General features: G+C 40.2%; 2 protein-coding genes across 3 annotated transcripts in view; one reads left to right on the top strand and one right to left on the bottom strand.

Annotated features, from left to right (window-relative positions):
* The window catches only part of PDCD10 (programmed cell death 10), a 46,620-nt gene extending 34,084 nt beyond the window's left edge, over positions 1–12,536 (bottom strand). The window contains exon 1 of one of the 2 annotated variants that reach the window (XM_080656603.1): positions 12,405–12,536. The gene's annotated coding sequence lies outside the window, so the exon portion shown is untranslated. The remainder of the gene's footprint in view (positions 1–12,404) is intronic. The other variant, XM_080656602.1, reaches the window with a different exon arrangement.
* Positions 12,537–12,688: 152 nt separating this feature from the next.
* The window catches only part of SERPINI1 (serpin family I member 1), an 88,408-nt gene continuing 75,867 nt past the window's right edge, over positions 12,689–25,229 (top strand). The window contains exon 1 of the mRNA XM_080654083.1: positions 12,689–13,439. The gene's annotated coding sequence lies outside the window, so the exon portion shown is untranslated. The remainder of the gene's footprint in view (positions 13,440–25,229) is intronic.

Below are 25,229 nucleotides of genomic sequence, written 5' to 3'. Positions count from 1 at the left end.
ATCTACCTTTTAGGGCCTTCTCATGTCAAAATGTTGTGGTCACTTCCAAACAAGCAACCAAAGGGCTAGAGGAGGAAGCTAGAAAAAGGGAGGCAGAGGAATAAAATAGGTAGGAATCCTACTCAGACCGAAATGAGCTGATAAACTTCAAGATAAATCTACGTCTCTCTCCTTCCTTTGCGAATTATATTTTTTATAATTCAAGGTCTTCTATTCTACAGTTTTCTTTTTAAATAAGGTAATGGGAAACTCAACCTCCCTGAATATGTAATACTATCAGTTTAGTATTTATTGAATTTTGCATTTAGAGACATCTGGAAACAATCTCTTATTAATGGTAAATGTAATATGTGACACTTTGCCACTGTGTTTGTTTATATATACCAAACTTTTTTTAGGCTACTTCGAAATAAAGAGATAATTTGTGCAGAGAGATATGGGAAAAGAGAATAAGAATTAATATCTGAAAGCAAGGGTTCACATACTGGTACTAACTGTCAATCATAAACCATCATGTCTCTCTGATCAAGTCACTTCACCCCTCTATGCTTTAGTTTCTTCTACAATATGAACGAAAACTGAGCTGTATATTTGAAAGGGATATTGTTAGAATAAAAGATGAGGTCATTTTTAAATCAAACCATATAGCCTCTATATTAAATATTTCATTTTACTAAGTTACTAAGCACTGTATTTTTGCTTTTTTGTTGTTGTTGTTAATCCTCACCCGAAGATATTTTTCCATTGATTTTTAGAGAGAGTGGGAGAGGGAAAGACAGACAGAAACATCCATGTGAGAGAAACACATCAATTGGCTGCCTCCTGCACGCGCCCTGACCAGGGCCCAGGCCAGGGCGGAGCCTGCAATCAAGGCACGTGCCCTTGACCAGAACAGAACCTGGGTCCCTTTGGTCTATAGGCCCACACTCTATCCACTGAGCCAAACCGGCTAGGGCTATTTTTGCATTTTTAAATAGCCATTCAAAGTAAGTACACATTCCACACAAAATTATCACCTCATTGGAAGAAATACGCTACTCAATCAAAATTTTAAAGGCACTCTCACTGTTATATGCCACAATTTTTGAGTATCTGATACCACTAACTTGTTGAAGGACTCCAACTTTACTGTTTTTTAAAACAAGATAAAAATATATATAATCTTCAACATCTCTGTAAACACATCTGACCAAATAAGCATTTGCTGAACGATTAACAAAGGTTTAACTAAAAACATCACCTGAAAATTGAGCTAAAATATCTTTGAAAACAGAAAACATTGGCAAATTAGAGCACAATGAACCATGAAGGAAAAATGTAAAAATGCTCTTAATTTAACTCCATTAATTTTATCATTTTTTGTTACTCTCCGTATATCTGTCAGATAGGTGTTCCTTAACTAATCATACGCAGGCATGGTCCTAAACGTATGCTTTATAAATACTCATTTAAAACTTACAATTGACTTTTCTATCAAGGATTAAATGAGAGCTAAAGTTCTAAGGAAAACATCAAAATCCACAATGTTACCTAAAGGAAAATAGGAATATGACTGTTTTTGTTATACTTAGCCAACATTAACAGTACTGTCATTAGAGAAGTGAGTAATAAGCAAGGGATTCTAGAACCAGACCTGTTTGGATTCAATCCTGGGCCTACCACTTACTAGTTGTATGAGTTGGAGTAAGTTTTCAAACTTCTCTGTACTACAGTTTCCTCATCTACTACAAAATGGGAATAATAACAGTATTTCTCTCTTAAGGTTGATGTTAAGATTAAATGGAACAGTGAATGGCACATAGTAATTATTCAGTATTAGCTATTACCATTAAGTACATTGTAATCTAGAATGACAAGATCAGATCTCTTTCTGTAAGTCAGATATCCCCCACAATCATCTAGCCAAGGGATCAAGGACTCATAAAAGCCACATAAATAGGGAAGATAAGTGATTTTAAATCTCTTTAAAACAGCAGGTTTGTTTGTTCCTTTGTTTTACAAATAAAATAGTTTATCAAACTCTATATATAAAACACTAAAACTGTTCATTCATCCAATGTATTAACTATAGTTTACCAGCCCCTCTCTCTCTTAGGCGCTCTTAAACATCCTTTCTCCACAATTTGAAAAACACTACTCTAGGATAATCAGTCCAGAAGCATTACAAACAAATCATTTTGAAAAATAAAGGTGAATGGCCCCAGTAATAAGGATAAGGGCTGGCAAAAGATATTTGAACCCAGAGTTTCCCATAACTCAGATAGTTCCAGATCTCCAAATTTACTCTTGTCACATGCTTATACATTTAAGAAACTTACTTGTTAAAACCCTAAAATTTTAAAGCAAAAACAGCCATTATATATTATCTAGTCCAATCTCCAAATTTCACAATTTAGAAATAGAAGGCCACAAAAATTCACATTAAGAAACAAAATAAAATGGTGACAGATATTTTAAACAATATATAGCCTATTGTACAGAGGATATGTTAGTCTGTTAAACTGAACTATTTCTGGACTAATCTGTCCTGCTCTGTGTCATCCATGGGTCAATCAATTACAGTCAAGACCCCCAGAGTCAATGCAGAATGTCTGGAGACCAAAGACAGTGGGAATGTGCTCTGATTCAAAGTCAGTTTAGGATACTCAGCCATACAAGTTTGTGGATTTTCAATTTGGTACTGCAGAGACCTCTGATTCACTCACCTTAAAAGTTAAATGCATCATGTCAGTGTGGCCTTACATATTGAGGAGTACTGTTTCTTAATACAGAAATGAACAAGAAGTAATTAAGTTTTTCTATACAGATGGATAATATAGAGCAGTAGATGTTTGAAACAAAGACCTGAAGTTTGAATTTTTGCTCAGCTGGGTCAAATCATTTGTTATTTAATCTTTCTAAATTCAATGAGAAATTAATGGAAATACTGATTGAAGTTCTCACCTCACAGGGTTACTGAGAGTACTAAAAGCATATAAAGTACTTAATGCATTGGCTAACACACAATAAGCATTCAATTACTGATATTTTATCCAAAATTCTATGAACCTGTCATGGCATCAGGACTGGAAATAGGGAGAGACAAAGCAGATGCCTAGAACACAAATTTGAGCTCTGACTTGCATGACATAGTGCCTCCTTAAATTTTTGACCCTAGGCCCCATGTGCCTCACCCTAGCCCTGCCCCTACATAGCATACACAATGATAGCCTAATACTGATATCACAATATCATAAAGGCCACACGATTACAATACACACCTTTAAAACCTTTTTCCCCCCATTTGCCAAGATGGGGGTATAAACAAATTATTGGGCCACCAAAAAGTTATATATCATCCAAAACAAATTACATAGTTCTGGAATACTTAAAATAATTTAGTCATCAAATGCATTTTCACACATTTTGTCAAGCACATGTTGAAATTACTTTTTATTCTTTTACTGTGCATACATCAACTTTACTAAAGAAAGTTGGGGCCCAGAAACAGACTGAGTAACTGAGTGGAAATCTAGATGTGATCAAGGACCTTGAGATAATTCATGAAAGATAATCTGTACAGGGTAATAAAAAAGTTGACAACAATAGAATCGAAGAATTCCTTACCTCTGAATTAGCTGATGGGAAATGTGAACAACAAAAATACCAACCATTGGCTTCTAAAATATTTCTGTACAACTAGTTTGGGGGAAAGAACACACATCTCTTTAGTTATGACAAGCCTCAATTATATTTCCTATTCAGTGCCTAAAGTTTTGTTAAAAACCAGGTCTGAACAAAATTTAAACAGAAACACTTGTTGGAGGATAAGAAACAAATGTGTCCTCTCGAATAGGTCTATCTTTTGCCCATGAAGTTCTAGTTAGTGGCTCATGAATCAAATAATGCCTAACTGAATAGTCATTAAGTATTTAATTAAGATACATCTTTCTATTTCCTTTTTATTAGTATGTGTGATCTCCTGCTTAAATTTCTCCAATATAATCCCCAAACTCTCCTTTAAAATCCCTTAGAAATTTGACTCAATTTTTAGCACTCATACCAGTCCTATGTTCTCTGCTGGAAAGTACAATCTAAGGAGACTATTCCAATGGATCTGTTCTGCATCACTTAACAATCTTTGATATCTACTAGTTAACTTAATGACTCCTAATTGCCTAAGGTTCTTTATGCAATGTATATTTTCTTTACCTTATCTTACAAAATTTGCACCAAAATATTGTCACAAGACCCTCAAATGTTGACAAAATTACTAGCTCCAGGTAACAAATTGACTCTGGCAGGTTCTATCTTGATAATGACATTTAACGTTACCATTAGCTCCTAATTGATCTCAAATACAAATGCTATTAGTCACAAGAAGAAATAAAGATGAGAATGGTATCTATTTATGTTTTATACAGAATTCCTCACATAACCTTCACTTGCAAAACTGTAATTCATTGTTAATGAAGCACACCAAAATTAAAGTGGGAACTCAGAAATCTCTCAAGTTTTACAATATTGCCAAAATGCTAATTTTGTTATAGATAAAGGCATCCCAGAAGTATGTGATTTCTGCATAAAAGCCCACAGCATTATTCAAAATCCTTTGGAATTAAGAAAGCCTTGCAAAAATCTCAACTGGTATAAGGAGCAGGATAGTCTATAGAGGCCAGGTCTGATTCATTTACCATTCCCAACTGTCTTTTTTATAGCAACCTTATGTAAGTCTATGACAGCAGCAGAGGTGTGACATTTTAAGGTTCGGCCATTCCTTAATTCCATTGGATTTCCAGCTCATCCTGAAGGCAGGATAAAGCAGGGAAGGCTGTTTCAGTGCCAGAAACCAAATGGTAAGTTAGAAAAACTATCATTGTTCCCCTTTCTTAATAGCTCTAACCCAAAATTATCAAATGAATTGATGAATGTGAAAGTACTTAATATATCAGAAAGGAGGTGAAGGGCATCAAGAGGTAAAAAAAAAAAAAAAAAAAAAAGAAATCTGAAAAAATACATATATATCAGAAAGGCTAAATGTCCACATAATGGTCTTTCCATCCCTTTCCCCTTCTACCTACTATATTATAAATGTCCTAAAGCAAAGTTTTACTCTGCACAGTCAAAGTCAGCAACAGTGTTAGTTGGAGATGTGGTGATGAAAAGTCAGCCACAGTCCATGCCCTTGAGGGTGTGCAGTCTTGCAGGGAAGAGAGAAATTAACAAAAATAAGACATGTCAAGCTGCCAGTTTGCATAACTCAAGGAGCATACCTGCATTACGTTTTATATCTATACTAGGGGCCCAGTGCATGAATTCGTGCACCTTAAAAGAAACTGTGGGCCGCAAGGAGAATGCAGTAGGCACAGGGGCGGGTCTTGGCCCATTCTCTGTGCCCCGACCTGGCCCCTCCTGCCGCAGCCCCTGGTTGCCTGTCTGCCAGCAGCCCCACTCCTGCCACTGCTGCTGCCGCTCCCACGCACTGATGGTGCCGGCCCCACTCGCACCCGCTGAAGGCACAAAGTGATTGGAGCCAGCGCCGTCAGCGGGTGTGAGTGGCAGCTGCTGCCCTGATCGCCCCTCAGGAGCAGGGGAGATGGAGAAGCCCTCAGGAGCAAACAGGGCCAGCAGCCAGCGCTCACACCCACTGATGGCACTGAGCGATCGGGACTGGTGCTGGGCACCGGCAGCGGGTGTGAGCAGCGGCTCTGGCACCAGCTGTGGGTGCAAGAGTGGCTGGCACTGGCGGTGGGTGCAAGAGGTGGCTGCTGGCCCCAATCTCCCCTTAGGAGCAGGGGGAGGTGCAGAAGCCTTGAGGGGCAATGGGACCAGCAGCTGCCGCTCGCACCCACTGACGGCACCGAGTGATCGGTGCTGGCGCCAGGCACTGGCATTGGGTGCGAGCGGGAGCTTCGGCACCGGCAGCAGGTGTGAGCGGGGCCAGCGCCAGCAGCAGGTGCAAGCGCTGGGCAGGACCACGGTGCGGGAGCAAAGAATTTTCAGTAACCACCAGAGGCTTGCCCCGATGATAGCGACCAGTGCCCTGCCTTGGTTTGGCACCCCTGCTCACCTGCTCCACCATCCCGCTGCAGCCGATGCCCACCTGGTCAGCGCACGTCACAGAAACCGGTTGTTCCGCCACTCAGTCTATTTGCATATTAGCCTTTTATTATATAGGATCTATATCTATCTATCTACACACACACACACACACACTGTGCTTAACATGCTTAACATTTTTTTGAAGAAAACAGCCTTAGCTGGTTTGGCTCAGTGGATAGAGCAGGGGTGGGCAAACTTTTTGACTCGAGGGCCACAATGGGTTCTTAAACTGGACCGGAGGGCCGGAAAAAAGCATGGATGGAGTGTTTGTGTGAACTAATATAAATTCAAAGTAAAGGAGCGGAGGGGAGAGCAAGAGAACCCTCCGCTCTTTCGGCTCCGCGGGCCGGATAGAACGGCCGTAGTTTGCCCACGGCTGGGATAGAGCGTCGGCCTGCAGACTAAAGGGTCCCAGGTCAAATTTGGGCCAGGGCCCATGCCTGGGTTGCGGGCTCGATATCCACCCCCCCCCCCAGTAGGGGGTGTGCCGGAGGCAGCCGATCCATGGTTCTCTCTCTCTCTCCCTCTTTGAAATCAATAAAAATATTTTAAAAAACACAGAAAAATAACTATTAAAATACGTAATGATCATAACTCCACTCCATGCACATAAACCCCAAAATAGAAGAGATGAGACATGGACTTGCTATCCCGTGCCACCTCCACACCACCATACCCCACGAGATTTAAACTCACAGTGGCTCTCACAATGAGCAACTCACCACATTGTGATTCCTGTACTATTCCTATAATTTTACATATTTCTTTTCCAACATGGCCTCTGAATAACAAGTCAAATACTTCACCTAGCATTTATAAGAAAAGTAATTCTATTCCAATGCTAGAGGAAAAAGTGCCTATGTTGAAATTATGTTAGTCTCCAAAGGGATTTTTTTCAATTGTTAGAATACAAGTAGTTTTTGCCTGCCACACTGACTTTAGCATCTAGGATACAACTTCTTTGTTAACTGCAACTCTAAATCTAACTACCCTCTAACAGAGCTCAATCACTAACATGATTTATACCGCAATGATTAAAAATAAGGTCTCTTGATTCAAATCCTAATTCTAAGCAATTGCTGGTTGTGTGATGTTGGGCAAGTTGCTTAAGCTCTCCATGCTTTAGTTTCCTCATTTAAACTGGGGATAATAGTGCCTCTACCTCAGAGAATTGAGAGGATTATGAGATCATGTAAAATGTTTACTAGTAGTATGATGCCTGGCACTTCGTTACCACTCAATTGGCCATCATATTATATCCTAACTCATTCCAAAGAAAATTTAAGGCAGTTTCACACATAAGATATAATCAATAAATATTTGATAAATGAAACAAACCAAATTGTCATTACTATGAAATCTACACTTAATTCTGGTAAATTTATTTCCAAGGTGCTGGCCTGAGTAAACAGTAGTGACTACCACTTAATATGTTCCATTCCTGCTACCCAATAATTCATAAGCCTGCTGTTAAAATCCCATTTTTACTTTCTTTCTTTCTTTTTTATAACACTTGATTCTAGGCAACTGTAGAAAGGTGAGAGTGGGACTAAATAGATCCAAATTTGGGTGGTTAAAAAAAAGGATTACCCATTACAGAAATGTAAGGGTGACCTCAAAAAATAGGATTGTGATATTACAATACATCCAAGATTCGATCAATGTAGCTAAAATGAGAAAACTAAATTTTGTGTCTTCATACAGACAAAAATAGATCACCAAGTTACATTGTTTATCTTTCTGCAAATAAATTATTTCTAATTGCTGTAATGCAGGTGCTTTCATTTTTTACACTGTGTATATTCCTACAACCAAAGTCTCTAAGACTGCAACCTTCCATGACATTTCAAATGCAATATATATACAATCAATGACACTAATTTCTAAATCACTTTTACAGTTTATATTATGGAGAAAATTAATTTATCATGGCATTAACTTCAAATTCTTAGTAACATTATCTATCATTTTGACCTGAAGAAACCAACAACATGTAAGAAGTACTACTTCAGTTTTATCTTCCACATCTTTGTTATGATAAGTAAATATAAAATTTTATCCAAGATTCTAATAACAAAAGGACTGACTTTTAAGTGAGTTTAGAATTTATCAAAAACTTATATTTAGTAAAAGCTGGGAGAATTATCAAATTTTAAAGCCAAATATCAACTTCACTTTTTTGACAATATCTTGTGGGAGAGTGAATTGGTAAACTCAGGAAAGCATATAAGACCACAGCAACTCAGAGCTGTTGAATTTATTCTATGCCATTACTGTTGTACTGCAAAGGATTAAAGGATTTTTCAAGACCAAAACCTAATACAAATTTATTCCTGAAATTTAGTTTACATGTTAATAAAATGATATTTTTACTCTCATAAGTATCTAGGTTGATAGCAAATAAAATATTACCATAAAACCTAATGAAATATGATTTTTTTCAAGAAGCCTAAGATATAAGCTCATTTGAAACAAGCACTACTCAGCTTTACAAAGTTACCTGTCTAAAGCAAGTAATATTAAACGTAAAAGTCAAAGGAAAATAGCATGGTTAAAAATCAAAATGCAATAACAAAGTAAAAAGGAAATATTTTGATGAGGACAAAATAAGATAACTTTAGGGAAGAAGAGAATTCATTAAAAGTTGGTTTCTTCTATTTTGTTATAATGAATGTTGCTTGCAAAATACAGGACAGTGATAAGGTCTCTTAAAATACTGTTATAAACAGAGTAAGTTTTCTGTAATAGAAAATGACTCCTGTGTCATTTGCCCATAGAAAACTATCCTGATTTTATTTATCTTTTAAAATATATTTTTATTGATTACAGAGAGGAAGGGAGGAGAGATAGAAACACCAATGGTAAAGAGAGATTCATTGATCCTCTGCCTCCTTCAGACCGCACATTGGGGACCAAGACCACAACCTGAGCATGTGCCCTGACTGGGAACTGAACTGTGATCTCCTGCACTGGTTCACAGGTCCATGCTCAACCACTGAGCCACGCTGGCTGGGCAACTACCCTGATTTTAGAGCCCTCCAAGAAATATCTTTCTACAATTTATATTAAACTTCTGTCAATAACTCTTGTTTATCTAAGGGTGGGAAGCATTTCTGCTTCACTCATTTCTGTATTTCTGTCCCTAACAGAGTGCTGGAGGCACTGTGCATGAATGCACTCATTCATTCAATCATTTATTCATTCATTCAGCAAATATTTACTGGGCATTTACTTTATGCCAGATACTGTGTAAGTAGAGAATGAAGGCACATGACAAATGATAGGGCCCTGCTTATAGCCTAGTGAGGGATTCAGACATTTATCAAATAAATACAGAAACAGTTAAGTTCCTATTGTGATGCTGCTACAAAGGAGAAGTACAGAGTGTGGTGAAGACATCATGGGAACTTATTCTAATTTTAGGAAGGAATGGTCAAAGAGGTCAGGAAAAGTTCCCCTGACATTTAAACTAAGACTTGAAAATTACTAGAAGGCCGCCAGCTTTGGGAAGGCGAGGAGAAGCACTCCAGGCAGTGGGGACAGAACATATACAAAGTCCCCCAAGTCAGGAAAGAGTTTATGTACATAGTAATTGAAAGGCACAGTAAATGAGAAAGGCTGGGGATTAAGGCAGAGAGCTAGATAGGAGACAAAATATAAATTGTCAGTATAAAACAGGGTAAGAGGGTAACAGTATCTGAATATTTAAGTCACTTAAAGTCTTTTTCTCATGCAAAATAAATAATCTAAGGAAACTGAGTTGCAGAAAGAACACCTGCATAAGGCCTTGGTTCCACCAGTGACCAGTGACATGTCTTTGCACTTAACCAATCTAAAACTCTTCATTCTCTTTGTAAACAGGTACTCAATATTTTAACTACTGGGAACACAATGATAATACACATATTCTTATGACTTTGTATCCTTAAAAAGAAAGAGATAAATATATATGGGAGACATCCTAAGTCCTGTAAGAGATGATATCAAAAGGCTGACACAAGGCTCCTGCAAAAATCACTATAAAAATACAAGTGCACACATAAACCTGTGAACCTTAAATTATTCAATGTGTAGATATCCAAAATGACCACAGTATTCCAGTATGTGACTGAAAGATACAGGAACATTACTCCATCATGACAACATAGGTGGAGTATAAAAACTGGATCTCAGAAATGAAGAGAAGTTAGTGGCAAAACTAAACGAAGGGAAAAAATAACACATGCTGAGCAAGTGCATTATATTGTTTACTTCCAAATTTTCCTTTTACTTCCAAAGCTCATTCCACAACCTCATAGCTGCATGCCAAAAGGCAGAAGAACTCATTTCACACCTCCCCCACAAAAAGTAAATGCCTACATTGCCTTCTATAAAATAACATTCTTGCTTTACTATCAATCACTCACTCATGTTCAGCATATGGTCTACTTAAACTACCACATCCTTCCAATTCAGCACAAAGCCAGTTAACCCCCACATAATTCTCCATTTATTTAGTTGGTCTTCCTTCTTTCTGTAATGCATTACTCATGGCGCTGTGTTATTCCTGATTTTACTTCATTCTACAGTATTATACCTCTCCTATTTTAAACGTCATACTAATTTCCAGACCATCAATAATAGGGGAACCTAATACCTCTGATTCTAGAAAATGTTTCTGCGTTCGAAAGGTGATAATATTAATAATTGCAAAGTACATTCAAAATGCAGCATATTTCAATGTATACAACAGTAAACCAGGACAGATTACCTGCTATCACCTGATTCTTGTTTATAAACTTACCAAGAAGAAATCCTGAAGTCAATGAATACACTCCAAATTCTATTAAAGAACTATCCAATAATATTCATGAGCTATAACTGGTCATAATAACAATTGTAAAGGATAAGACTAGAACAAATACAGTACTTTCTACTTAATATAAAACATTAATGTCCCATTTTTCCATTCTTTAATTTAAATTAAGGAAGAGTTAAAAATCATAGATGATGCCACGAAAAATGAAATATGTACGAGCCTGGTATTATTTATGCAAACATCCCAGAGCCAAGAAAATGAGGGGAAAATACATTTTTTAAAAATCAACAAAAATGTGTTATTACCTCCAAGAAATGCAATGTATCTTCCTTTCTAATAATGATCACACTAAACTCTCTTGATGCTGTATTATTTTTTTAAAGTGTAAAATAAGTTTTATGAAAGAATTTCAATCCCATTGTGGTCAGTTTTATGAAATGAGAGAAAAAAATAGTCCTAAGGTAGGAAGGGAAAATAATTATCTTTTAACTAAGGGATGGGATGTATTACTTTAACTGGCTTTCTCCCATATCATTGTCTACTGTTTAAAGTAGTAGTACAGTCCAACACTTAATATACCTTAGTAAAAGAAAAAAAATGTAAGTTGAAACCGATTTTTTCCTCCAAAAGGTTAAAATGTGTCCTTTTTTTTTTTTTTTTTAATGGAGGAATTCCTCCCCAGTTTAAAAGGTCTTCACCTCAAAAATGGTTTCTTAAAAATACCTAAAATGCATTACTTTGCAACTTTCTCCACCCTCTTCAGAAAACACAACCAACTTTCTTTCTGGTGCAGCAGCTGATTCAGAATCTGGACTACAAATTCAGAGGATCTGTCCCTACGTGTGTGACCTTGGGCACATCATTTTCCCCCTCAGTTTCCTCATCGGCATCTCAACAGGAGTGCTCTTTAACAGTAAAGGTGTACACATATCTTAGGAGTTACACCTAAGAGGGTTAATTAAGGTTTTCTGCTTAGGGAAAAACTACCTCCTTGGAGGGCCACATCATGAAACTAGAACTGAATCCGTAGATCCCTGTCAACATTTCACTCTTGCTTTCCCAGCTCTTTCCTCAAAGGGCATAACCTGAGTCACCCCAAGAACAGAGTCCTACGCGTATTTTCCTTCCTCCTCTCCTCCCTATCCTACTTCTAAAGCAGGGAAAAACAGCAGCCTCATCACCCCTCCCCAAGCCACACCTGAAGAGGACCCCACCCCAGGTACATCCGCCCTCTCCCTTCTCCGGGGGAACCAGAGGCCAAGCTCGCCCTTCCCCTCCCGCCCCCACCAAGAGGAGACTTCCTGGAGGCGTCCGGGCCCTAGCAGGGCAAGCGGCATTTATAAACCGCTTTACGCCACTCGCGTAGGGTAACCTCGCTTACGCCCATAGGGCCCCGTTCCCAGCCCCGTCCGCTCCGCCTGCCAGAACCAAGCCCGAGTGCCCCAGCCACGGCCCTAGTGTGATCCCAAACCTCTTATGCTCTGCGCAGGGCTACAGTTACAGAGACGGAACAGCCACACCTTACCGGTAACTGAGGCACTGACTTCACTTCCCACCTTCGAGCCCTCTTCAACTCCCGGATCAATTCACTCCGGCGACGCCGGAAGGACCCGAGAGGAACCAGGCGTTGTCCGGAATCCTGCCCAGCCGGAGTCGCGCAGAGGCCTATGGGGACTCGTAGTTCCACTCGCCGGCGGCGTTGGCAATTCATGCACATGCAAGACTACACTTACCGACAGGCAGTGCGGTGGAGCTTAAGACGATGGGTGGGGACACTTCTAGCCAATAGTAGGAGAGTTCCCTGCCTTTGCGGGAGTTGGTGAATTGAACTGAGAGGGTGCACGGAAAGAGGAGGAAGGGAGGGGTCAGTTCTCACCTGCGCCAATCAGGGTGCCGGGTAGGCCCGCGGCTACTCACCCATTGTGGGGGCGGACTAGCGGAGCCCAGGAAGGAAGGGAAGTGGGTTGGTGGGCAGAGTTCAAAGTAGGGGACGTGGAGCTACTGAACTGTGGACACGGGCGGAATGGACACATCTGGGGAGTCGCCGGGGTGGAGGGACGGTACAGTGTGGGGACGGTCCCTGGCCCCAGGAGCAGCTTCCACGAAAGAGGCCGAGCCCCAGACACATCGGGCGGCCAGACCTGCGAGTCGGGGAGAGAGAGGTTGATCCTGGACTCCTCGCGGAGGTGCCCGGGCAGAGCGGGGGGGGCAGGGGTTAGCACCGGGTGTGAAGCTACGGAGAGACAGGAGAGAGGTCCCCGGGGAAAGGGACGCAACGGAATAGCTGCAGAAGTGCAGGGATCAGGGAGGTACCGGACAGCATCTTCCCGCCGCCGCCAGCCGGGGCAGCTGCAGAAACAGCAGGGGGAGGAGCCACAGTTGCTGAATTCGCCAACTAGAGGAGGGGAAGGCGGAGCTTGTGTTCCTGTAGCAGCCGAAGGCGCAGCCTGGACTTAGTTTTCCCAGAGAGAGGAGAACAGGAGAGAAGAGGAGCGGAGCAGAGCGCAGCCCTCTGAGCATCAGCTCCCGCATCCCGCCAGGGGTTGCAGGTGTGTGGGAGGTAAGCCTAAGTGTTTCTTCTGGCGCCTGCACATTGCCCGGGAGAAAGCTTCTTCCAATAGGAATTATATCAAGGCACGGCTAAAAAAGAGTCTGACTCGGATTAGAGAACTGGTGCAAACCCTTTTAGGTGAAATGTACATTTTTCGACTTTGGCGAGGGGATGGGAAGCAAAAGGTGGCTTGACTCTGGGTATAAAGGGCGTGGCTAATGTTTTTTGTTTGAGTTGTGCCATGAAAACTGTTCAGGGAGATTGTAAGATTGAGGGAAAGGATATACTGTTCATTGAGAACAAGGTGAATGTTAGTTATCTAGATATAGGTGCGTAGCTGGTAAAAAAGAAAAATTGTCACCGATACAGAATTACTTCAGAACTCTTTCATTGCGAAAATAACTTTGCATTCTTCAATATCTGCCCTTTACATTGTCTTATCAGATTATCATGCTACCGACCTGTTTTCCCGGGTGGTGGTACCGCAGGTTCCTAGGATTGAAAGAGATTTGTATTCAAGAAGCAAATGCAGGCAGGAATACTCAACGATGACTAAACCTATCAGAAGAACTTTTGCCAGCAATAATGTAAAAATATGTTTTGGTAGATGGATACTTAGCTTTCCTTCCAGTGGCTTTAGACTATTGGAACAAAGACCAGGACTCAGCCTACAGTAGCAACATATGATGTACTTCATTGCTGCTCCTAATTCTGTCATTTGTACATATCCGGTAATATTTGTACACTAAAAAAATTAATTACAAAGTACAAGGGGAGCTGTAAGAGGATCTTTTCTGCTTAAACAGCATGTGCTAATTGATTACCCTTCGTATGTGTTATTATGGGATCACAATTAAAACACTTGTAATAGTATCATAAAATAAGTTTATTCTTGGTGTTAAACCACATATGATGTAATGTAATTGAATACCTATGGATGAAGATATGTTTTAATTGTAGGTGAAGATGAGAGATGTATCTACCGTTGTGTAACTATGACAATATTGCAGCCTATCCTTTTTAGAAAAGTATGTAAAGAGCTATTTGCCCAGTTGTTTTTCTTTTTGTTAGAGGTTCCTCAGATCACATAGCTTTTAATCATAGTAGCATATTGCAGTACATTTTGCTCTGAAATGTTTTCATTGTGACAGTTGTATATTTCAGAGTTTTCCTGAATATTTTAATCTGGATTTTTTTTTTGACTCTTGATTACCTTCTATTTTCTTGTTTTTATGCTTTCTTGATTTATTTACAAGTTTTGGATTGTATTTTTCTGTAAAGCACACAAAATTCCTTTTTGAAAAGAAATGGCTGGAAGGAATTCTATTCATAGCTTAAAGTTCATTCCCACCAATGTGCTACCATGGTAAACCTAAGTGACTTATCACTGTATTTACTCCTCCCCTCCAGTACCCCCTTCTACACTCTCACACACCAGGGAAATATATAGGCTGACAGGTCTTGGAAAAACAGCTGCCTTTTGATTGTCCCCAGGCAGATCAGGTAAGTATTAGAAGCAGCTGAGGGCTTAAGGGAAAAAGCAACAGTAGCCACTAAACTTAGCCAGGCTAAGGGTCCGATTTAATCTTTGCTACATCATGGGAGAGTCTATTAATCCACATAGCTGATATGACCCTGTGAAAATGATTTTAGGTGCCTGCGAGGTGAGGGGAGAGGAGAATGGATGCTAGGGTATAGTGGGGCTTGGAAAATATTGTTTGCCCTTGTTATTTGTGATCATGTGGATTGCCCTGAATCAGTCGTGGAGTCTCTCAGACTCTGCTAGTGATTCATTTTGTGAAATTGAACACTTGCTGTCAATGGTTTATTTTCCTCGTGTAATAATAATAATTAACAATACTGGCAATAAGGTTCTTTCAGAGCCTTTATTAAAGATCTTTTTGGAAGAGTTTGGTTGGAGATCAGTTAATAACCAAGTAAATGGGAAAGAAAATAAATATCAAACTGTTGAAATTCAGATGTACTTTGAATCCCAACTATGCATATGTCTTCTACTCTGAGCTATAATGAAGGATAGCATATCATTAGGAAGGAATGAGTTTGTGATATTAAAGCACTGGATTTTTCACCTGTTTCCAAGATGAATTCTTTTTATTATGTCAGTGAATGAGATTGGGTTCCTATACCATTTGGGAGACAGAAGATCATGTTTTTAAAGGGAGGATATCATTAGCAATATATGGTACTTCAGTATTATAACTTGAACTCTTGACATATTTTAAATTGATGTTCATATTAAATCTCAGATAATCTGAAGACATTGATTGTATGTTACTGGTGTTGAGAAGGTTTAGTACAAGGCAGTTCAGAATTTATGTAAAGCACTACCTAGGTTAAAAGCATATTATTTATTCTGCTCTTGATTTTTATTATTTGTGTATGGCTATCAGTGAATATATGATAGGATGAGAAAGAAAAACAATGGAATGCAGACTGTCTTTTTTGAATGGAATATGCTCTGGGGATTAATGTTCTTTAGCCAGAGACTTGGTTACAAAATACATTTTGGACTGTTTTTTAATTTAAAATTATAACTAAGCTTATTGAGTAGCATGAATTTCTCTTTCTAACAGGAGGATTCACTGATGACTTAAAGGTTCAAGATCAAATGATTTTGGTGCAGTGGGGTAGGTAGGGTTAGGGGCTTTACGAAGTGGGAATAGATATGAAGAAAACTGTTTGAGAAACATACCCTTAGCAAGAACAAAGAGATTTGATTTTTTTTAATTAAATGCCTATAAGTGATTCCACGGCCTCCCACCCAGTTATTAATCTTTAGAAGCCTATATCCATAGTGTGATACAGTACTTTCCTACATTGCCATTGTAATTGGAGTCAGACTGACATTAATTCATTAGATTTTTAATAATAATGGCTTATTAAAGGAAAGCAGAAAGATCATGCGTTTATAGTCACTTCTAAGTGAAACTTATTATTATCTGGATATAATATTAAAAAGAAGTAATAACCTAAAATGATGTTTTGCCCCTTAATAACAGAGGTACTTAAACCAGACACTAAAGATGAGCAAGAGTCACACACACACCAGTCCCCTTTTAAACCAAACTCCTAAGGTTAAGAACTGCTTTGGGGATCAGGATTAATTATTATACAAAGATAAAGATATGTCATTCTGTTTTTAATCTTACCTCTTGTTTTCAGAATTTAGTTTTTAAAGTTTGGTGAGTGTGTTTTAAGTAACTAGATTATTAGCTCCTGTAGAATACATACTTTTGAAAAAAATAGATTTTTATTGATTTCAGAGAGGAAGGGGAAGGGAGAGAGAGAGAGAAACACCAGTGATGAGAAAGAATCATTGTTTGGTTGCCTCCTGCATGCCCCCTACTGAGAATCCAGCCTGCAACCTGGACATGTGCCCTTGACTAGAATCAAACCCGGGGCCCTACAGTCCACAGGCCGATGCTCTATCCACTGAACCAAACCAGCTAGGGCTGGACTACACACTTTTTTCTACCTTCTGCTCCTTCTGAGTGATGTATATCATGCTCAGCATAAAGAAATACCCCTACCCTTGGCTTGTGTAGCTCACTTGCTTGGAGCATCATCCAATGCACTGGAGGGTCATGGGTTATATTCCAGGTCAGGATACATACCCAGGTTGCAGGTTCAGTCCCCTGTCGGGGCGCTTATGGGAGGCAATAGATCAATTCTCTCTCTCTCTCTCTCTCTCTCTCTCTCTCTCTCTCTCTCTCTCTTTCTTTCTCTCTCTCTCTCATTCTCTCTCTAAAAGAAAAAAAAAAGGCCCTAGAACCACCTACTAAATTAGAACCATTGACCAATACTTTAAAAAAAACCATTATTGAATTTATTGGTTAATAAAATTATATAGGTTTGTGGTGTATAGTTCTATGAATATATCATCTGTATATTGTATTGTGTTCAACACCCAAAGTCAAGTCTCCTTCCATCACCATTTATCCTCCCTTTACCCTCCTCCCTCCTTCCACCCCCTTTCCTTCTGGTAATCCCATACTGTTATCTGTGACCTTATTTGTTTGCTTAATCCTTCACCTTTTTCCACCCAGCCCCCCAAACTCCCTCCCCTCTGACAGCTGTCAGTCTGTTCTCTGTACCCTTGAGTCTGTCTCTATTGTGCTTGTTAGTTCCTTTTTTTTCATTCGATTCCACATATCAGTGAAATCAAATGGTACATGTCTTTCTCTAGTTGGCTTATTTCACTTAGCATAATACTCCCCAGGTCTTTCTATGATGTTGCAAAATGTAAGATTTCCTTCTTTTTTACAGCTGAGTAGTATTCCATTGTATAAATGTACCACAGCTTTTTTATAACTCATCTACTGATGGTCACTTGGGCTGCTTCCAGATATTGGCTATTGTAAATAGCGTTGCAATGAACATAGGGGTGCGTAGTGTTTCAGATTTCTTCAGATATATTCCCAGAAGTGGAATCCCTGGGTCATAAGGCAGTTCCATTTTTTATTTTTTGAGGAAACTCTATACTGTTTTCCACAGTGACTGCACCAGTCTGCATTCCCACCAACAGTGCATGAGGGCTCCCTTTCTTCCACATCCTCGCCAGCACTTGTTGGTTGATTTATTGACAGCCATTCTGACAGGTGTGAGATGATATCTCATTGTGGTTTTCATTTGCATTTCTTTGATGATTAGTAACATTGAGCATCTTTTCATATGTCTATTGGCTATCTCTATGTCCTCTTTGGAAAAGTGTCTATTCAGGTCCTTTGCCCATTTTTTTTTAAATTGGATTGTACTCACTGAGATATCTTGTACTTTGATAGACAAGAGTTAGTTGTCAAAGAAAAATTACTATTATTCTATTATTCTACCTTACAGAATAATTACTATTAATTAAGCCTACTGAGGATGTCTTTGTGCTGGTTAGCCTTTGCAAAAGTGTAAGTTAAGCCCAGTTTGATTCAGACTGTGTGGGCTGCAAAAGGACTTATCTACAACTTTGTATGCCAGTGTTTCTAAATTTGTCCCAAGGATAGGGAATGTGAGTGAGCGGAAGAGGCTCTCTCACTGGTGGCACCAGAAGTCTTTTTACAACCAGGAAAGCCTCTGTATGGCTCACCACTATGTTTCCTCCCATAAAGTACTTCGTTGAAGCTTATGTATAAAGAGCATATTTCATTCTATAAAACCTCAGTTGGCCCATCCATTTTTCTAATCATTCCTTCTTTTATTTAAAAAAAAAAAAAAAAAAAAGAACAAGAAGAAAAGTCAGACTGATTGTGTTGACATGCATATGAAGTTAGGCACTTATTGTTCTGTGCATTTGACCTTGCAAAAACGGATTAATCTGATTAGTGTTAGAATTAAGAATTTCAATGTGTTGTTTTTTTTTCATTATTATAAGACCTGGAGAAGTCTAGTTAATTGTAAATAGTTCTTTAGTAGTAAATTTAATACTGCAGATATTTAATTGTCCTTTGTGTTTTAACTATCACTAGTATATTGATATATACAAACTGGCTTAGAACTAATGATTGATTAATCTTCCTTCATCATGTCCCTTTGGCATTACTCTTAATGCTTAGCATTGTGCCTTGTGCAGAGTTAGCTGAGTTCATAATTGTCTTTACCAGATGCAGAAGATCTTCAGAACTAAGACAGTTTCACTTACCTTTGCATTCACTTTGAGAGCCTTAGGTATAATTTGTATTTGGTAACAATTTGTTTAAATACTTGACAACCTATAACGAAGTATCATTTTACATTTTTCACAGCCAAGTACAACTAGAAAATTGATTTTTCTTAGACGTCTGTTTTAGCACCAAATTCTGCCCTCTGCCTGCCCACAATAGTTGCTTATATAGAACTAAATATAAGTATTGCTCTATTTTGTTGGATTTCTGAATGAATAGAGCAAACATTGCTATTAACTGCAACCTTGCGTGTGTATGTGTGTGTGTGTGTGTGTGTGTGTGTGTGTGTGTACTTTAGATATAAACTTATTAATTGGACGTCATTTGGAATTTATGTGGTTTCTCCTTGCCTCTAGAACTGTGCTGACTCAAAGATGTGCTTGTAAGTGACACTCCCCAACATAGGTACACACACTTTTTAGGACTTTTTTTTTTCTTGACACAGACATAGAGAAAAATAGATAATTGTACCAGTAGTATGAGGCTTTATCTAAACTAAAATTCAACTGGTCTTAAATGTTCTATTTTTAATGAAATGGTTGCATTGGGAGGCCTTATTCGGGCTTATTATACCGAAATTATACAGGTTTTGGTCATCTTTGATCCAGCATGGGAAAGGATGAGCTCTGATATTTGGCACTAACAGGGCTCACTGCTGGCGGTCTGTGCAGCATAGCTGCTGAAGTGTGTGCATGGTACCTCAAATTCCAGCCACTGCTTCAAGGCCCCCTTCTGGTTCAGCGTAGGAAAGGAATCTTCTGAGCTGCATACAGCTCATAATTTAGTGTGGGAAGGAAGGCAAATGGAATTTACTCTGATTTAATAACCTCATTTTCCTAAGTGTATTGTTTTTCCCAGATATAGCTCAGACCATACTGGTAGTTCTCAGTAACAGTAACTCAGGTGTCACAGAGTGATCTGTATAGCACAATTCAATGATTACCTATCAACCTTATAACCCCCTTCTCCCTCCACTCCCCCAGCATTTTGGCTTCTTTTGAATAGACTCAGAAGAGCTCACTGGCATACTTTTGATATTTTGCCCCACACTGGATTGCTTCTGCCATTATTTGATAACTTAAATTTTGTTTTGAAAAACTAGTTTTATATGAGGTCTTTTAACTCTGTGTAACTTAACGAGTTAATTTTATTGTTTTTCTACTGTATGCTATAGATGCTGTATTATGATGAATAATTTGGGGCATTCACTTGAATTAAATCAGTTATTGGAGCATTTAATTGTTGTGTACTTCACAGAGCAATTTAAAATCATTGAAGCAATTAATGTTTTTTAAATACATTCAGCCTTCCAGTTAAAAGCCTCTACAAAGTATCCTAATTGCTTACAGATATTAAATCACTTTTTCTATGTTCAAAGCAGGTTAAATTGTATTTTATATCATTTCATTTGACATATAATACTGGATGAAATTTATACAATACCAGCATTCTCACAGCTATTTAACAATGGTATAATTAATTGTTTTTGCTCAATCAGGAAACCTTAACTATGTATTATGACGGTTTGAGCACAAGGTATATTAACTAAATCTAAGACAGAAAGGCATTTTTTCTGTATTTCAAAGTTTCTGATATGTTTTAAAAATAGAATACTAATTATTTAAAATTATAAACGCCTAATAATAACTATTCACATTTTTTAAATGTTTTATTGATTTCAGAGAGGAAGAGAGAGGGAGAGAGAGATAGAAACATTGACAAGAGAGAAATATCGATTGGCTGCCTTCTGCATGTCCCCTATTGGGGATCGAGCCCACAATCCAGACATGTGCCCTGATTGGGAATCGAACCAGCAACCTCTACTTCTACTTCTCAAAGCCTTCCCTGATGACAATATACAGCAATTTCTTCTGCCTCCGGACTTCTACCAGTGTAACAGTGGCAATACCAAAGTCCTAAAATAAGTACACTTGTTTTAGAACCATATTCTGCCTTGATGCATGGGACAACACTCAACCACTGAGCCACACCAGCTGGACACTATTCTTGTTTTTAATATAACATCAGATTTAGCTAATAATCCTATCTAATAAAAGAGTAATATGCAAATTTATCATCACTCCAACACACAAGATGGCCACCCGCATGTGGTCAAAGATGGTGGCCCCCATGTGGACACAAGATGGCCACCACAAGATGGCCAGCAGGGGAGGGCAGTTGGGAGGGACCAGGCCTGCAAGAGAGGGCAGTTGGGGGCGATCAGGCCTGCAGGGGAGGGCAGTTGGGGGCAACCAGGCCTGCAGGGGAGGGCAGTTGGGGGGGACCAGGCCTGCAGGAGAGGGCAGTTGGGGGTGACCAGACCTACAGGGGAGGACGTTTGGGGGGACCCAGGCCTGCAGGGCAGGGCAGTTGGAGGGGACCAGGCCTGCAGGGGAGGGCAGTTGTGGGTGACCAGGCGGGCAAGGGAGGGCAGTTGTGGGCAACCAGGCTGACAGGGGAGTGGTTAGGGGGTGATCAGGCTGGCAGGCAGAAGCAGTTAGGGGCAGTCAGGCAGGCAGGAAGGCAAGCATTTGGGAGCCAGCAGTCCTGGATTGTGAGAGGGATATCCGACTGCCCGTTTAGGCCTGATCCCACCGGGCAGTCGGACATCCCTAGAGGGGTCCCAGATTGGAGAGGGTGCAGGCTGGGCTGAGGGACAAACCCCCCCCCCCTTTCCCGTGCACGAATTTCGTGCACTGGGCCTCTAGTTGGTAATATAAAATTAAACATTTTTAGGGAGAAAGAAACCTTTTTATCCAAGTGTACCTTAAAGCAAATTTTTATACACATTATGTGGCTCAGAAGTAATTGACATTCCAGTTCAGAGCGGAATAATGGGTGTACCTATTGAGCCTTTCTTTTTTAATCAGGAAATAAGCTTTCCCAATGACCTCCAGCAAATGGCCACTGTTGACCAACTGGCCCATGGCGTGCGGCATGTGCTTCAAGGGATGTTGTGATATTAAGGATTTTTGGCCTTTGTGGTGGGTAAAACAGGGGAGCAGTGGTTCAAGAATGTTTTTTGAGTAACCAGTCAACAGTTTCAGCTCTACTTTTATCATTAAAACCACGTTAACTTTAAATTATATTCCTTCACATTCTGTCATTCTGACTCAGAGCCTCCTGTTTGTTTGTTTTATTTCCAGATTAGGAAACCCCAGTCTTCTTACACCAAGTTTTCACTTCTGTGACTACCAAGTTTCAATTTTCTAGGCAAAGACATTCCTCAGAGACTTGGTATCTCTGGTTAAAAGGTCATCTGGCCCATACCACATTATTCAGTAACTCTTGAAAGGATGATTTTATCATAAATCTGCTTTAAACCTCCAAGTGGACTGCATTTGAGATTATGGGTATAAGGCAAATGAAAGAACAATTGAATATTAGGATTCTTTTTAAGAAAATTTATCTTCTCCCCCTAAAAAATCACAAAAATAAGCCATTATTTCATAGAGAAGAATTCACTCTAAAAATTTTTAGTCCTACCAAATGGTGTTATAACTCATTTCTAAAATGTAAAAAATATTATTGACATCTGTATAGTGATTATTACCTAAATTATGACTCAATCTTACAATGACACATCTTGGACTTATCTATATATATAAAAGGATAATATGCAAAGTGTCCCCTCGGGAGTTCGACTGGGAGACTGGGAGTTCGATCGCTTGCTATGACGTGTGCTGACCACCAGGGGTGGCGCAGAACGAAGGAAAGCCCTGGCTGGCAGCTGGGAAAGAAAGGCCCTGGCCTTGATAGGCCCTGATTGCTGGCCAGGTCTAGGGACCCTACCCATGCATGAATTTTGTGCACTGGGCCTCTAGTCTCTCTCTCTCTCTCTCTCTCTCTCTCTCTCTATATATATATATATATATATATATATATATATATAAAAGGCTAAGTGACCGACTGTCCGACCAACCAACCGGCCAACCGGTACATATTACGCACACTGGCAATCCTATCTAATAAAAGAGTAATATGCAAATTGACTGTACCTCCACTACACCCACAAGCCACGCCCACCAGCCACACCCACCAGCCAATCAGGAGGGAATATGCAATAAACCCAACCAAGATGGCTGCAGCCACAGAGGGCAGGAGGGAGGCTTGGGTTTCCCTGGCAATGGAGGAAGCCAAGCTTTCCGCCTGCCCTTGCCGGCTCAGGCCTCCACTCAATGCTACAAAGTTTCAATGATAGAAGCTACATAAACCCAAACAGAAATGGCGGCAGCCATGGAGCCGGAGAGAGAAGGAGACTAGGGTTGCCTGCGGCGATGGAGGAAGCCAAGCTTCTGCAGCCCTGGCCTGCTTTGGCCTCCCCTTAAGGCTACAAAGTTTCAAATATAGAAGATACATAAATCCCAACAGAAATGGCTGCCGCCATAGAGCAAGCAGAAGGCTTGGCTCCACTCCAGGCTACAAAGTTTCAATTGTAGAAGATAAATAAATCCCAGATCCCAGGGCCTCTGCTTGGGTTGCCGGGGGGTGTGGCCAGCCTGCAAACCACCACAGGCCCCTCCTTCAGGCCGCCCCACGCCCCAAGGGAACCCCCACCCTGATCCGGGACACCCTTCAGGGCAAACCAGCTGGCCCCCACCCATGCACCAGGCCTCTATCCTATCTAATAAAAGAGTAATATGCAGATTGACCATCACTCCAACACACAAGATGGCTGCCCCCATGTGGTCAAAGATCCTGCCCCCATGTGGACACAAGATGGCCACCACAAGATGGCCAGCAGGGGAAGGCAGTTGGGAGGGACAAGGCCTGCAAGGGAGGGCAGTTGGGGGCGATCAAGCCTGCTGGGGAGGGCAGTTAGGGGTGACCAGGCCAGCAGAGGAGGGAAGTTGGGGGTGACTGGGTCTGCAGGGAAGGGCAGTTGGGGGTACCCAGGCCTGCAGGGGAGAGCAGTTGGGTGGTACCAGGCCTGCAGGGGAGGGCAGTTAGGGGTGACCAGGCCTGCAGGGGAGGGCAGTTAGGGGTCACCAGGCCTTCAGGGCAAGGCAGTTAGGGGCAAAACAGGCTGGCAGGGGAGCAGTTAGGCATCAATCAGGCTGGCAGGGGAGTGATTAGGGGGTGATCAGGCTGGCAGGCAGAAGCGGTTAAGGGCAATCAGGAAGGCAAGCAGGTGAGCAGTTGGGAGCCAGCAGTCCTGGATTGTGAGAGGGATGTCCGACTGCCTGGGCCTAAACGGGCAGTTGGACATCCCTCAAGGGGTCCCAGATTGGAGAGGGTGCAGGCTGGGCTGAGGCACCCCCCCCCCCACCGTGCACGAATTTCGTGCACCAGGCCTCTAGTTTAAAAATAAATGTTGACTTGTACATGCGCCATACACATAAAGCTCTCGCTGGTGCCAATCGCACATGTGTTTGAATTTTATAATACTATATTATATATACTATTTTGATATGTAATTTTTTGCAGTATGCACCAATCTTTCTTCTAATTAATTTCCTATCAATGTGCACGAATTCGTGCACCAGGCCACTAGTGTTTATAATAGGTTATGATTCCTTGAAATCGAAAAGTCTGAGGAGATAATTGAAACTGAGGAAATAAAAATAAATGCCTATTTTTTTCTACATTAAAAAAACTCATAATCAAAGATGTTGACTTTGGCTATATTTCAGTTGTCTGCATTTCCATATTAACACTTTATTGTCCAATTTTTACATTGTGTCATGTGATCTTTGGTGAGTGGCTTTTTAGGGACAAAACTTTCCAGATATAGTTACATATAAATTTCTAAATCACTCTTACAGTCGGTAGCATGGGATTGAGTTTTATGAAGAGACACAACAAAATGCAGGGTGGGACAAAAGTAGGTTTATAGTTGTTCATGTGGAAAATAATACAACAAATAATAATACAAGAATAAACTGTGTGTTTCACGTACTCATAATTGTAAACCTACTTTTGTTCTGCCCAGTATATGGAATCACTTACTCCTTGGCATAATCTTTTGTCATTATAATTAACAAAAGAAGACATTGCAAGACACATGTACATAAAAACAAGGGTATGTACTTTACTACTTTGGTATTGCAACAGTTACTCTGGTAGAAGTCCAGAAGCAGAAGAAATTGCTATGTATTGTCATCAGGGAAGACTTTGAGAAGCAGTA

The sequence above is a fragment of the Plecotus auritus genome (assembly GCF_963455305.1).
Source record: "Plecotus auritus genome assembly, chromosome: 2".
Classification (NCBI taxonomy): domain Eukaryota; kingdom Metazoa; phylum Chordata; class Mammalia; order Chiroptera; family Vespertilionidae; genus Plecotus; species Plecotus auritus.
This window is presented reverse-complemented; position numbering and strand designations above follow the sequence as displayed.